The following is a 13,327-nucleotide window of genomic DNA, read 5'->3' on the forward strand; positions in this document are numbered from 1 at the left end:
TTAAGGTGTTTTGTTTTTTTCTGAACTCATGGAAAAGTTACTCGTCCGATTGATAAGAATTTTTTATGTTATACTATAAACCTAACTAATTTTTAAATTTATGCTTAAGTGAGTTTTTTTTGTTACTTTTGTGGTTGATTTCAGTTGCCTCACATATGGGCGAAGCGGGGGACGGAAACAAGTATATAGTTTTAGAATACACATTGTAGTATGTTTATATGTTGTATATTTTAAAAGACATAGCTTATTATGTCAATGTAGTCAGAGAGATTTTTGTAAGTCCGTGCGCTTTCTAAGCGAACGTTGCCAAAACTATAATTCATAAAAGATCAATTTGTATGAAAAGTTTAAGTTTTTTTCTATAAATTCTATAGAAAAGACTATGCCTACACTTATCTTTTTGACGTGTGTCACAGTTGTTTTATTTTCTGTTGTTCGCAACGGGGAGAAATAAAGGACATTTACATTACATTAGCAGCCTGTAAATTTCCCACTGCTGGGCTTAGGCCTCCTCTCCCTTTGAAGAAAAGGTTTGGAGCATATTCCACCACGCTGTTCCAATACGGGTTGGTGGATTCACATGTGGCAGAATTTTTTTGAAATTAGACACATGCAGGTTTGCTCACGATGTTTTCCTTCACAGCCGAATTATAAACACAAATTAAGCACATGAAAATTCAGTGGTGAACTACCAATATATTGTTATTATATTTGTTTACACCTGCTTATTAAAACATACCAGATATAATTGAATCTTATTTTTATCTGTACCAAGCCAGGACCTGTCCTGACAAGTGTATACTAAACATATGGAAATTCCGATAATGAATTGCCTCCTTGGTCTAGTAGGGGTTTCTTTTTATGAAAATTGTCACTTGCATCGGAATGACCGTTCAGCTGTTTGTATTTTTTGAAATATTAAGCGAACGGACATATGAACTACATGGTGATGATGGTGGTGATGGTAAGTGGGACCATCGCCCATAGGCTTTAGAGTAAGAACTATTAACCATACCTTACATGGCTAATGCCCCAACCTTAGGAACTAAAATGTCCCTTATGTCTGTAGTTCCACTGGCTCACTTACTCTTCAACTCAGAACACAATAATAAGAAAAATTATGGGAAACATTAAGGGTGCTGTTAGCTATACAATATGTGTTGAGTGGGGGATATCTATCCAGATGGGGTTTAATATAACCCTAATACCAAGTTCATTCAAATACCATACAATATCAATATCTTTTTGCTCTAAATCACAAAGAGAAAACGCTGATATATATTTAAAGATAACGCTTAGCATACTTGAACACTTCAAGTTTTCCTTCGTCACATATATATATACATATATTTCATATATAGTCTAATAATAATTTAATTTCAGTATAATTATGCAATTAAGTTTTCCATGGAATTACAATTACATTAAATTGGGTAAAAATTTACCAATTTATCCGTCAATAACGGATTCAACGCACGGATGTGAATCTAAAAACTGCACTCCCAAACTCCATAATCCAAGAATCATTGGTAACACAAATGTTTAATTTGTAATTAGTAACAAATATTTGCGTCGCTCATTTAATGTAATTGTTAATATGTCCTTAAACGGTTTTATAACATTTTATGACATTTAGCGAATTAAACAAAGTTTACTCACCAATTGTTAGTCACCACAAATTCATGATAAGTCACAAAAAAATATTCGCGAACGAAACCGCACCAGAACTTGTCCTACGGGACAATGGCCAACAATATGCTAAGTGAACACGTTAATCGAATTTTCAAAGTGGTTCGCCACAGACTCTAGTGATGAGTATTTTATCGATATCATTAAAAAAAATAAAAATTATCTTATATTATTTTATTATTATATATAGTATATTTTAGAGGTTGTTATTATTTTCAGTTTACATCTTTTAGATTTATATGGATAAGACAGGTCATCAACTGGAAATATGTAGCCTGTTCATACATTTGGGTCGATGAATATAGTGTATTTGGTAGTATACTTGTTGACTTCCAGGCAGGATATATTATATACATATATAATTTTATTTGGTTAACATAACTTTGTAGGTATTTAAATGTTGAAAAAGAGTAACTACAGAGTTTCTTGCCGGTTCTTCTCGATAGAATCTACATTCCAAACCGGTGGTAGCTTCACTTAATATAGGTATAAAATGACCTACTTTAATAAAGTATATTTTGATTTTGATATTGTGCGTATTTCATCAAAACCTTGAAGTTAATATCGTATTAAAAATAGCAATTGTATTGATTCGTACTTGTTTTTTTCTGCATTTTGTGACACACAAAGAGGGAAAGCGTATTTGGATTCGAATTCGAATTATACAATATTGATTATATTTTTTGTAAATCGATTGAATCGAATCGCTTCTGAATAGTTTGAGGTATATTTCTATAATATCCGAAATGCTTTAATACGATGTAAAAAATCCATCATTTTAACTCAAAGATTAGCGAATATCTATTATATATATATATATATATATATATATATATATATATATATATATATATATATATATATATATATATATGTAAATTGGAGCAGTAAGATTGCTGTGTATGACAAGTGAGATGAATTTTTTATTTTTTATTTTATCAAATAAACCGATGCCCTCAAAGGATTAAGGCAATGTAACATCTGTATTCGCACATTTTTTTTTAATCTAGTCAATTACACTGATATTAAAATAAACATCGATAAATATATAATAACATACATCACTAATTCGCCAGCCCGCTAATGCTATTAATGTAAGTCCGTCGCTTTTCAACATATCGATATGTTTAATTTCTTCGTATCGCTACAATATTGACACTAATACATTTATATTGGCTATATGATATATTTTGGGAATTTTATATAAAAAAAAAGAAATTTATTATTTAAATATAAATGCTAATAATTCTAATATAAAAATCGAATAAGACGTAAGAACTACATATCCCGATCGAACCCATATTTATATACAAGATAAACCTTCCCTCTTTACCCGCACGACATTTATAAAACATAACCCATACATTGTCACCCCAATTTTACCTCTTAGAAGTGAGAATTAAAAACTTTCTCGGGACTCAAAGTAGCTCCATTGCAAATTTCGTCCAAAATTGGTTTAGCGGTTTAAGTGTGAGGAGGTAACAGCCAGAATTACTTTCACTTTTTTATATTACTACTAGATGTGGAAATAGGTCTATTTGGCCTTTTACATTCCGACGCTTAAGGCGTTACACCGACTTTTATGTAGTACGGAGATATATCAGAGAAACATGAGGAACAAAATTTGAGGCACAAATCCTAAGGGAGTGAAAGATATGTCATTTCATAAGAACAAAGTCGTGAGTAAAACTGCTTCAGGATGATTTGATGTACCCAAAATAGTTTGATTCTAGGAAGATATTTGTTGATTTACGGATCAAAATCACCTGCCACTGTCCAGAACAGCCATGTCCATTTCAAACATTAAGTTTTTTAAACAAAATATTTTTTAATTTATATTATTGCGGGTTTTCGGTATCTGCGTTTATTTTTTTTATGTGTTGTGATGGTAAATGGTCACCACCGCCCATAGACAATGGCGCTTTAAGAAATATTAATCATTCCTTACATCACCAATGCGCCACCAACCTTGGGAACTAAGATGTTCCGTCCCTTGTGCCTGTAGTTACACTGGCTCACTCACCCTTCAAACCGGAACAGAACAATACTGAGTACTATTGTTTGGCGGTAGAATATCTAATGAGCAGGTGGTACCTACCCAGACGGGCTTGCACAAAGCCCTACCACCGAGATTCTAGCCAAATTGAAATTAAAACAAAGTAATCAGTTTTACTCTTGCTGAAGGTTATTTGTAAGTGATTACTTCAAACAAGGTCGCATGTGCACGTGGTATACATTTACTCATTGTCTTATATACTTTTCTATTATAATACTTATATATATTTATTTTATATAGGGTTTTGTTCATATCTTTTGTTCTATGGAATCTTTTATTGTTTTGGAAATTGGAATTGGTAATCATCAATTGGTTTTCCATAAACTTTCTGGTACATAAATAATCTGCGGACATTCAGCCATCCAAAGCTTATGTTTACTGTTGCATACTTCTCATCCTCACAGGCCTGTTATATAAGAATAATATACTAAATATTTAATTCATGTCTAACGTATATACGTAAATGAATATTTGATGACTAAAATACCTAGAAATTGTTATGTGGTTCCGGCACAATAATAAGACCTAATAAGAATAAAAGCTATTAGAACTCGTGTGAATCGTAAAAGGCGGCATTTGATAAGCATATCTGTCAATCGGGCACGAAAACAACTAAGGAGGTATATGGACTACTTAGAAAAACATGAGTTGGCATCAGACAGGTAACCAGTAGACGAAGTCTCACAAATCAAGGGCAAGCGAATTTAATGATGAATTTAATATGTAACTTATATCATATTGTGTATAACTAATGCCCAACATTTATATTTTACAGACTAGCTGTGCCCGCGAATTCGTGCGCGTTTGAATTTAACAAAAAAATATTGATCAGTTCGCAGAATTTACTACAACTTATGAATTGTGTATTAGCGTAACTTTATTATTATGAAATATTAATTCAAAATACAATTAGCGCAAGTTACTCCTAATTACATCAGCTATCTGCTTGTGAAAGTCCCGTCAAAATCGGCCCAGCCATTCCAGAGATTAGCCGGAACTAACAGCCAGACAGACACAAATTGTAAAAAATGATATTTTGGTATATGTGCCGTGAACACATACATGCATTTTATAATCGGTTATTTTAATATTACAAACAGACAGTCCAATTTTGCTATATGTAAAAAATAAAGCTCTTTATATTTGTTTTAGTTTTATCACTGAGTTACGACTTGTTTCGGCTTTCATTGTTAGTAAACCAGTGTTAGTTATCGTACCTTAGACAGAGGTGATGACAGGTAGGAAACCTGCCTGTCTACTTACCTAATAAAATGTCTTTGATTGATAATTGTGTCAACACTAATTGGATTGTAAGAGTCAACGTAGATTTAAAATCTATTGCCATTGGCCATAAAACTATTCCAGTAATCCTATTTTATATAAAGTACTCGGCCGCGGCTTTTCCTTCATTGTATATATCTTATTGTAAATTGTATTCTATGATTTGTGGCTTAAGATTCATAATTGAATAATGAATAATTTGTGTCGGTTGTGAAGTGCAGCTTCCATAGGCCAAGGTGAGGGTATCCCAGTTCTTCCGCTGACATTGGACAGTGGTTCTTAGGCCCGGAATATTTTTTATTATGACATATCATTATTATAGATATAATAGTAAATTAGACGAAACATGAAGGTCGAAGACGCTGGGATGCGTATCATAAGATTCAAGTGGAGATTTGCTGGGCACTTGGCTAGAATGGAAGACGAAAGGTAGCCTTGAGAAGCGAGAAGGCCAATGGACAGACCTAATGGCTAACCATTAGGTCTGTCCATGATGCTTTTAGGAGAATGGCATGTGCTCAATGGCTCAGAATCGTGAGCATTCGCAAAATCATTAATTCATTTAATCTCGTCCTCGGAGTTGAAGGAAAAGTCCTGAGGAAACCAGCTTGTGTTGGAATAAAATCTTTGTCCACCAATCTGCATTAGAGCAGCATTGTGGAATTCATTCCCAACTGTCTCCTTATACTGATGAATACCTTAGCCTAGCAGGGGTATACAGCCTTGAGCTCTACTTTACAATAAATACATAAATTCGTTTTTTTTAAATAAATAAAAAATATACCAAAGGTTGAGAAGCACTGTGCATTGTAATTAACTTACGCCGTACTTATATAAATGCAATGATTCTACATAATAAGATTATCATGTTACATGTTTCTATCCATTTTAACTGATGCATGATTACACTGTGAATTAAAATATTAGCTTAACAGCTTGCTAGACAATGTATCAATATATTTTTTTCACTCATCAGATCAACTTATCAAATATCGATTGTTGTTTTCCGGTTTGAAGGGTGAGTGAGCCCGTGTAACTGTAGTGTACAGGCACCAGGGGCATAGCATCTTAGTTCCCAAAGTTGGTGGCGCATTGGCGATGTAAAGAATAGTTAATATTTCTTACAGCGCCATTGTCTATGGGCCACTTACCATCAGGTGGCCTATATGCTTGTCTGCCAACAAATCCCATAATATTTTTATTGAGAGACGAATTAAAATAATTTTTGTTTTTTCCTTGCATTTTTATTTAAACATGCAAATATCAAAACGTGACGTAAGCATTCGTCTAATGAGTTCGTTTGAGTAGCTGATTCAATGTTGCTAACGATTTTCATAACACACTTCGGATATCCTAGTGATCATAAGGAAATACTTCATATCATCAATCATACGGAAATAAGGATATTCAGGCAAGTAGACAGACAAATGGGCTATCTGACTATAAGTAGTCACAATATGATTGATGAGTAAAGTTGATGCTTTCTTTTAAAAACTCAGGATACCCGAAACTTGTTCAAAAACCAATGTAACGTGATACTTCACGCTTGACATTCGCCCTAACCAAACACTCTCTCCAAATGTTATTCAAATACACTTCAACCATGAAGGTTTTACATTGAAAAATAATATTTCATTATCTCTTTTGTTATATGTGACCATCCTGAAGTTATTTTTAGATGAGATTATTTTGTGCTCTGTGGATAGAATACATAAAAAGTGATTGTGGTTTTATATACACAAATTGTCATTAGTTCTTTGTAAGCTAGTAGTGTTGGTGATCCCATGCCTTGGAAAGCAGATAATGCTGTTCGGATTATGAGAGTGGCAAAACGCAAAGCATTCCTGTGTTTATGCACACTATGACGTACCTTATTTAGTAGGAGTTTCTTTTGTGTATGGCCATATTGATATTTAATAGTAGTTTAGCATATATAAATACAATATATAAATCAATATAAGAGTATACCACATGAATAAACGAGTTGTATTAACATATTTTTCTCCACGAAAATGTCATATAATATTTAATACGGCGAAATTGTTAATGTTCGATGAAGCGTGATTTTAATATTGAATCTATTATAGTCGTATATTGGAATTTTTTTTATATATACAATAGAACGTGGTGGCTACTTATACCTCAGTTATCAGGTACCTAGTTCGTATTTGTAACTCATCTCATTGAAACATCGTGAAGAAACTTACACGTGTCGATTTATTCTTCCATAAGTGTATCCATTAACCTGATAGGAGCAGCGTGCTGGATAAGTGTCAAAACTTTTCCTAACGATCAGAGAAAGCCAACAGTCGGATATGGAATTCGTATATATATTTTTTTCATTAATATGTATATAATATAAATTTATTTCAGGATTAAATCACCTTGAAGCCTCTAAGCCTTTTTGATTATTTTTTTTTATGTCAAAGGTTTTTTTTTTATGTCGATAATAAATGCACCACTTAATAACGAAATATATATTTACACGACTCTTAAAAACCCCAAAACAAGAAATATTAAGATGGGCGGCTCATACTCTGCGAAAGCCACTTGGAATTCAAAATAGGAAGCCCCTATCCTTTTAATCAGATGAAAGTATTATTTTTTATGCTTATACAGTGTTAGATAGATCTAACATTGACAAATTAGTCGTCTTTATATAAAATAGTGACATTCATTTGTCATGACACACTCAATTTGTTTAGTTACGGATATTTGACTAATGATAAAGATTTGAGTAAAGCTACACTCAGACTGAACGGCGACACAGAACAATAAATTGATTTCGTGTGAATAAATCAAGGTATATTAAAATTTCATTCAATAATTAATCAAATAACGAAACGAACGAACGAATATAAATTGAAGCCATTCGCAAATAAACTATTATATTTAAAATTTCTTCTGAAGTGGAAATCTTACAAAAGATTTATTGATACTCAATTAAATAAAGAGAAGATTCGTGTGGATACAATTTGTTATATTAAATAATATTATTACAGACAAAAAATGTATATAATAATATAACGATGGCTTAGTTATTTAAAAGGCCTTTATACATATGTTTTTTTTTTATTTTACCGATTATTCTTGTCATTTTCATATTTAAAAATATAGATTAAATCCTCTTTTCACACTGCTCACTCTTTGCAAATGTCGTAATAGAATTATTACAGGTTATATTACTAAACATTTGTCATTGTGGCATTAAAAAGGATTTTCGCATCCATTCAGTATGAAAAGGCCCTCGTTTCATTGTGTGTTAAATCGTGGAATGGTTGACAAATAGTTACGACCAAAGATTGATAGTAAGATTAATGCTTTGATGATATCGATATTATTAAAATATCTACTGAACTCTGGGGTAACGAAATAAATGTATAATTGCTTAAACGGAATAACCGTACAGCCAAAAATATTGGTGATATATACTCAATTCATTGTTTATAGACTAATATTCATTTAAATTGTATATTTAGCGTACAGAAGTGATTTTAAAGAAGACAAGAATTTTAATTACTTAAAAAAAAATCCTAACAAACAATTAATAAATTAACATTAAATAACTTAGAATTTATCTTAAAATAAATCACCAAATCATACAGTTGAGCTTACGTTACTGTCCGCGCCAAAAAAGAAAAAAATAATGGCTGTTTTATTCGGTTTCGCACGCTTTTGTTTTTTTTTATTTGTTCTAGGCAGTTGTATGAATAAAGGAATATCCAAAATGTATAATAATTTACTTGTTATGTGAGTCAGGATAAAATCTCAGTTTGGTTGATTCTCACTTACCATCAGATGATTTACAATTATACCGTCCGCCTATTTATAAAAATTAAGAATATATGTAATATTGTTTTTTATGAAAATAATATTGGGACTATTCTTAATTTATTAAAAGTAATATTTCTAGGCATTTTAAATTATGCATTTAAATTTAAAACTTTAATTAATTGTTCGTCTATAGAACTGTTCAATATTTTTAAAATAATAAAAATAATAAACAAACTAAAAAAAAAACTAATTTAAGAATAAAGTTGTAACTAGTACGGTATTAGTAATAATAATAAATAATTAGTGTGTATGCCTGAGGTCTCTCCAAAAAAAATGTGTACCCGAAAAAAAAAATTGTAATAACTGCTTAAGGTCAGATGTAAAACGACATGTAAGTACCAAAATTACTAAAAAAAGTATCATAAAATGAAACTGGGCATAATAAGGGTTAAATATTTTATTAAACAGATTAAAGTTGTCTATTAAAACGATCACACGGTGTTGCCACAAACGAAAATCTTCACGATATCGGTATTGAAATGGAAACTGCGATGAAAACAGTCTATGAAATAGTAAAATTGGTCTCGGAACTAGCCTATTGAAAACTTGCTTGTGTGTTATTTGCTTTGTAAGTTTGTTTGTTGTTCGCGTTGCCTCTACTCATTGTTGCTTTGTGACAAACTTTTGTTTACAGTCTGTTGTTGAGTTAAAAGCGTTTATAAGCTAAAATAAAACGAACGACGTAATATCTGTTATTATGATATGATAATATGAAGTGTTATTTGAATCAGTTCGTTTCATTGTTGTTGAATGTTTATGTGTAGCTCGATGCTCTTTTATGAGAAAAACGGAAAAAATGCCTACTCTATGTTTGACAAAAAATAGATGATAAATGTTAATTTAAAAAAAAAATCAATGCAATGAATTTATAATTAAACCCTATCCAATAGCCAGCCAATATTCGTAATATAATTAATCGCTTTAGATTAGATTAGTTTAAATAGAAATTTAACATACACGTTTTAGGGGTGCAGAAAAGGACATAGAAACTTCTACGCCTGCTGGTAGGCTAAGCAGCGGCTTACTCATATTATTCTAAATAAGATATAAAATACAGATGATAAAAAAGCGGAGTTCATATTTACGTTCAACATTTAGATATTCAATACAATATTTTTGTTTGTACTAAGTCTGTGTCATTAATTTGCTCATACGGAAATTGTTGTCAGCGGATATAGAAGGGATGTTATACGGAACGATTATTGTAATATACAAATGTAATATTGCAGAAACAAAATATGTTTGTAGATTAATAATAATAATAATATAAATATTATATATAAGCTTTACTGAAATAACGCAAATAATTACATAGAGTGTTCTTATGAAGGTGCATTATTTTGAATCTCGCACTCTTAATTTCGCAGGGAGTTAGTGTTTCAGCGTAGCTGCAATTAATGACTATTATTATAAACATATATGTATTTACAAAATCAGCTACATAGGTCGGTTTTAAGATGACCACATAATAGTTTAGATATGTTATTATACACTGAGACCTGTATTGGCTTAGATTGAATATGGGATTGTTTTTGGAACTCCTAATAATTATTATTAGAGCTTGCTTAATATATTTTTATAATTTGCTTTGTGTTTGTTTAAATTAATACTTAAAAAACTAGTGAATAAACGTAAACACGACAATAAAAAAAGATTGTGTCGGGCACATTGTACTAATATTAGAACTATATCCGGAACGATATCTTGCCTACATACAGTATTTCGTGCAGTCCCCCGAGGAGAGCTACGCCGAGCTACGAGCGGAACACAGTCCGGGAGAGGCCTCAAATGCGACAATAGTTATGGATTAAAAAAAAGGCATGTAGTAAAATAACAAACATGTTGTCTGGAAGAGTTTTTGATAATCTATACTAATATTATAGATGCGGAAATCTCTCTCTGTCTGTCCATTTATTGCTTTTTCACGCCCTATTTACAGAACTAAATTTTTACTCCAACTAAGCTTGAAGTCCAAGGAGGACACAGGCTATTTTATTACGTCTAAAACCTACGTGAAAACCCCTAATAGCGCCGAACACGACCTATATATAATATAGACAATTTATTTAATAAAGTTTTAACATTTCTGACATACGTGACGCCTTGCCTCTCTTCGACCGGTGGGACTAGATCTAGAATCAATCCTACAATCCTTATATAGCGTAGATGAGACTAAGAAAGGATTTTTGAAAATTAAATACATATTACGGCATATTAAATCAATTAATAATAATATTACATACCTATTTAATATTTTGTGTATTGTTTGAAGGTTGATGTTGAATTGTAACGGAAATATCGTATTTTCGAATTAGCTTTGTCTGCCTTTGTAAGTCGATGTGACATCGGGGCTCTAGCGTTTAGACATGGTCTAACACGTCTGTATGCGTAATTACAGATGCTCACGTACGATGATACAAGATTGCATTGTCGCCATACATCTTACTAATATTATAAAAATGATAGTGTATTTGAATATTCTTTGCTCAATTACTCTCGAACGATGAGTTTTAATGTTATTTCCAATTAGAGCCCATGTCGTTATTTTATATATAAATAAAACAACCAATATTGGCCCACTGTTGGCTAAAAGCTTCTCACAAAAGAGTGAGTGCTAGATGTGACAGAATTACATTCAGCGGTTTAATTGGTGGTAGTGCGAGATCGTCTGAGTAGATATTACCCACTCATCAGATATTCAACCGCCAAACAGCGATACTTAGAGATTTTTTGTTCCGGTTTGAAAGGTAAATGATTCAGTATAACTACAGACACAAAGGACATAACACCTTATTTCCCTAGGTTCCTAGCAAATTGGCGATGTAAGGAGACGTTAATAATTTCAACAGCGCATTGCCGCTGTGTGTGGCATAGACATTGGTCTATGGGCGGTGATGATCACGTACCATCAGGTGGCCTATTTGTCCGTTCATCTACCTATATCATAAAGAAGCAGGTTTCCTCAAGATGTTTTTGATTTCATTTAATTTTTAACAATTTTCAAAAGCAGTCTTATTTTTCTGTGTGCTTGATTTTTTTTAAAACTACTCATTCAATGAGCAAAAAAGGTGTACAAGTCCCTCGTTGTTGTATTTTGAAATCGGTAGGGACTTACGTGACAGGTTAAACAGAATATTTTATATTTTCTTAGTGGTATCAACAAAATGAGCAAAGACTTATTATATCACTTTTATTTATATTGTAAGAACAAGCGCGAAACACTGCACTATCGTGAAATGTGACTTTAACTATATTAATATTTAAGACATACACCGAAGTAACGTATCAGATTTTCATCCGTAATAAGCAGTTTCACGATGTTTTCTTAAGTTGTCGAGTACGAGAAGAATTATAAATATAAATTAGGAATATGCTAATTAAGAGGAGCTTGCCCGGGTTCACAATCTTCAGTTACGATCCAAGATCTTAAACCACTAAGCAATTTCAGTTCAAATCATAATTGAAACGAATGTACTTGTTTTTTTGGTCGTTTAAATCTTCCAAGCAACCATTTCAAATCCATTTCTGTTGCATTTAAAAACAGACATATCATCAATAACGGGAAACAAATAGAACTTAACCAATATTTCAGAATCTAAAATATATACTTAATTCAAGATGAGTTTTAAAAGTACTTTAACTATATTTATTTTATGTGATGCTGTCACTGGTTCGGAAAATAAATCCTACTCAAAAGAATCGACAAGAAACTCAGTAGTTCTTTCCTTAAGAATGGATTTAATAATACAAGCGTTTACCTGTGTCATTAATATATGTAGAACATGTTAGATTATCGTCAAAAATAATGGTTAAAATTTTTGCAATATTAGTAAGGGTTATAGGAATTCCACTATAAATAATTTGAAGAAGCTGATTTCAACCTTTGGGTAGCTGCCAAAAACCACAACCTGAGATTTATTTGAGTTAATTAAGAAACCGAGTAAATTTAATTCTTAATTGCAACTAAATCTAAATTAATGGCACTAAGCATTGATAAGATCAGATATTGTAGCAGGTCTATATAGCAGATCATCTGGTTGAAGACGGTTCTGAGAAGATACGATTTTGGTAATTTCATCAGTAAAAATTAAAAAAAAAAAGATTGATATATGTATCCCATGTTATTTGAAGCACTGAAGATATTAAGTCAATAAAATCCTTTAACTTAATGTCGAGATTATTAAATATTCAACACTCTCTATATAAAATAGAAAATTACTTTTAATTTTTACATAATACCTAATAATTAGAATCGGCAGTTAACTGTGTAAGAATTAATTTCGAATCTCACTCGTGAAATTTTGACAACCGTCTTACAATGATACGCCATTTTTAAACGTGTATTCTAAAAAATTATAATAATTAATTATAGTCAATTGTATTGTTTTGTAGTATTGGTATTTGACGCTCGTGATCTGGGGTGAGTTTCGACTTTCTTCTAACAGAATGCCTCTACTGGAAAGGTCG

At 31.7% G+C, this 13,327-nt stretch overlaps 1 protein-coding gene across 1 annotated transcript in view; it reads right to left on the minus strand.

The window, feature by feature from the left end:
- Positions 1 to 1,777, minus strand: part of LOC125072339 (transient receptor potential protein) — a 39,848-nt gene extending 38,071 nt beyond the window's left edge. The window contains exon 1 of the mRNA XM_047682946.1: positions 1,660 to 1,777. The gene's annotated coding sequence lies outside the window, so the exon portion shown is untranslated. The remainder of the gene's footprint in view (positions 1 to 1,659) is intronic.
- Between the last annotated feature and the right edge of the window lie 11,550 nt (positions 1,778 to 13,327).

The sequence above is a fragment of the Vanessa atalanta genome, chromosome 21 (assembly GCF_905147765.1).
Source record: "Vanessa atalanta chromosome 21, ilVanAtal1.2, whole genome shotgun sequence".
Lineage (NCBI taxonomy): Eukaryota > Metazoa > Arthropoda > Insecta > Lepidoptera > Nymphalidae > Vanessa > Vanessa atalanta.